This window comes from Dipodomys merriami, unplaced genomic scaffold, assembly GCF_024711535.1.
Source record: "Dipodomys merriami isolate MVZ:Mamm:240054 unplaced genomic scaffold, mDipMer1.0.p SCAF_12, whole genome shotgun sequence".
Classification (NCBI taxonomy): domain Eukaryota; kingdom Metazoa; phylum Chordata; class Mammalia; order Rodentia; family Heteromyidae; genus Dipodomys; species Dipodomys merriami.
Window position 1 is genome coordinate 40,278,717 of NW_027202493.1, and position 3,610 is coordinate 40,282,326.

At 40.0% G+C, this 3,610-nt stretch overlaps 1 pseudogene; it reads right to left on the reverse strand.

Moving 5' to 3' along the window:
* Positions 1 to 270: 270 nt before the first annotated feature.
* Positions 271 to 3,289, reverse strand: LOC138823068 (10 kDa heat shock protein, mitochondrial pseudogene; annotated as a pseudogene).
* Between the last annotated feature and the right edge of the window lie 321 nt (positions 3,290 to 3,610).

Here is a 3,610-nt window from a genome sequence, read left to right on the forward strand (position 1 = left end):
GCAAGACATATTCTAGTCAAGGGGCTTTCTGAAAGATTTTACAGAAACACCTTTTATTTGATCATATATTTTAATTTTTTCATTTACACATTTTATTTGGGAATGTTTATACCAGAACAGTGAAATTAAACTTTAGAGACAATGGATATCATTAGCTTAGTTACCATCAGTTTATTATAAAAGGGAGCTATGGAAATTATGTACATGATGAAAGATCTCAGAACTCCCATGGAACGGGCAGCTTCACAGGATGCCATTTTAGTGATGCATTCACTCTACATTCTTCCCAAGAATGCCACCATCCCTAAATAAGAAGTAATCCTTGTCATCGAGAACTACTTTGGTGCCTCCATATTCTGGAAGAACCCTATCACCCACATTCACACTAACTGGCTGAATCTCTCCACCCTTTCCTTTAGAGCCCAATCCCACAGCCACTCCTGTGGCTTGCAATACTTGTCCTTGAGACTTTTCTAGAAGCATAATACCTCCTTTGGTTACAGTTTCAGCTGCACCCCTTTCAACAACACTTGGTCAAACAGAGGAAGACACTTCCTGAACGCTTGTCCGGCCATGACTCACTGTGGTCGCTACTCGGGCTCTGCTCTCACACCGACACTGCAAGGAGAGACCCACAGCTTTAATTTATTTTTGATAGTATTACAGCCTTCTGCTTGCTGGGCAGGCATGCTACTGCATGAATCACACCCTGCAGGCCTGTTCGTTTAATTTTCAGATAGAGTCTCCATTTCCCTCCAACCTCCACCTCCAAAGTAGCTGTGATTTAGGCATATGCCACCACACTGATCGCCCAAAACACTTTTCATTTTGTCACCTAAAACCAAGACTTGCATAACATTTCTTAAACTAGCCCTTTTGATAGCAAATGTGGTTGACACTCTGATAAGTTAATTTCATGATCAATTGCATTGAGAGCTATACAAAAATCACTCCCTAAATCACAAAAATGAACACAAAAAGCATTCAGCCTCCACCCTAATTTTTAAAATTATCTCTCCCAACTTTCTTTCATCTTATACCTGTTACCTCTCTGTTCAAGACCTAAACTACTCCATCATTTTTCCCCCTTCAAATTGCTCTGTTGATTGAAGACCTTTGACCTTTGATATGTATGTAGTAGAAGTTAAAGCTTCCAAGAGTGATTAAGATTTAGACTTGACCTCCTGAGCCATATGTTGGATTTTAATGGAAGACATAAGCATTTGGTTTGTTTTAGCTTTGTAGATGCTTCATGTCAGGATCTTAAACCACAATAGCTACTCTAATCCTTTTGTTGTCAGCATCAAGGAATTTGAGCTTGAAGTGGCTTCAATTTCTGCAATCATGGAAAGGTTTGAAAGTGGGCCAGAAATCAGTAACTTTGTAGCTTGAGTGATGCTCCCCAGGATGGCCTAATATATACTATCCGTCTATATTATTTCAGTATCCCAACACTTTTGGGTGTAAATTCTAGAATTCATGAATTATTCCATGAAGATTTTTGTGACCTAGAAGGTTCAAGACTTCTCTTTTCTTCTTTTTGAGGAGTTAGGGCTTCAACTTCTTGTTCAGGTTGTTTGCAAAGTTAGTCTAATAATTAACCATGGAAGTGAAATAGAAGGCAGAAATGGTCCTACATGAAGAATAGTGTAATGGATAGCATTCCTGGCTCAACTTGGATCTCAGCCACAGCTTCATGGGCAACAGGATCATTGTTGATGGGTTGAAAGCATTTCTGTAGTGAGTCAAGAAACAGAATCAGGGCTCTCCAAGTCTCACAGGTCACCGGGCCTCTCATCACATTCTAGTACAAATCTGGATTTTTTTCTTTTTCTTTTCTTTTTTGCTTCTCCTCATGCAATTCTATTCATCTTAGGAGCTCAACAAATAAATGTATATTTATACATGTGTTAAGCTTTTAGCCTAGAAGCAGGGGAAAGAAAAGAACCTTAAATCTCATCAGTGTACAATAGGATAAAGAAGTGGGGAATATGTTCCCTAAGTATTGGCCAAAAGTGAACGTTCAAGAAACTCACGGTTTCTGTTTTCCTGGGGGGGGGGGGAGGGAGATTTTCTTAGTTTGCCGTCCTCTCTCCATCCAGACATTATGAATCTATTGATTCATATTCCTCACCCTGCCGTGTAGATGTCAGATTTCATACAGTGTTTCCAAGGTATCATGCCTCCTACAGGTCATATAGAGCCTAGGAGCCATGAAATAACTCTATCTTTCAAAGTCATATTTGAAAGAGTTAAAACTTATTTTAATGCCAGGTACTGGTGGCTCACGCCTATACTCCTAGCTACTCAGGAGGCTGAGATCTGAGGTTCATGGTTCAGAGCCAGACTGGGCAGGAAAGTCCGTGAGACTCTTATCTCCAATAAACCACCAGAAAACTGGAGGTGGCTGTGGCTCAAGTGGTAGAGCAGTAGCCTTGAGCTGAAGAGCTGAGGGACAGCGCTCAGACCCAGACTTCAAGCCCCACAACTGACAAACAAACAAACAAATAAACTTATTTTAAAACTATGGGGAAAACCTCCAACAGATACTGCGGCTTCGAAGCAGGTACATGTCTTTTTTTCAGGCATTCGAAGTGTAAAAACAGGTCAAATTCAAGCTGCTGTTAAATTTCTGAGACCAAAACTGCAGTGAGAGAGATTAAATGCCATCACTGGTACTAATAATCAGAATGAATAGCCCAGTACTTTCACCCAAACAGAATGTCTAAGTGACTTCAGTTGTCCACACAAACACAGGAAGCTATGAAAAGCTAGCAGCTGTTCTGTTCTTGAAACCTTCCATATTAGACATGGTAACTCATGCATCTTTTGGTTCACCATCACTTTGACCTGCACTACAGGACTTTACCCAGGAGTAGATATATTCCTCCCATTGGTTTCTTACACACTTCAGGATTTAGTTTCTGAGTCAACCATCTGCAGTAGACTAGCTCGTTATCTCCCTCCCTTTTGCTTTGTTGCAAGGTAGGTAAAGGATCTCTTAGAATTAACTACTCTTTATGAAAAAAGACAGATAAATAGACTGTGGAAAACATAGTGCCATACATAGAAGTGTTCAAGAATTCTTGAATGTCTTCATATACATATGTACACGTATATGTATATATATTACATATTACATATATATTACACACATGTAATAGGTATAATATATAATATATTTGGTATATATGTAATATTCTTGATCAAACCTAGTTGAATGAATGCCCCACAAGTGTAGATATCTCTGTTCTTTTGTTGATATAGCTCAGGCAGCAAGATCTGTGCCTTTAATGGGTAGGTGTCCCATTGTTTAGAAATTCCATGTGTTGAATAGAATTCAGTTGTTAAGTGAACTGTATCATCACCAATCTAATTTGATCTTCAGGGTCACGGCCTCATTGCCTGTGGCAAGTCAGTCTATCATGGCAGGGAGTAATGTGGTAGAGGAAACTGAAGACCTCATGGTCTCTGTCTCTCTTTCTCTTTTCCTGGCAGAGAGATACAGAGACAGACACACACAGGCACAGAGAGACTGAGAGACAGAGACAGAGAGACAGAGATGGAGAGAGACAGAAACACCAGTATTGCCTTCAAGGGTCCACCCCCA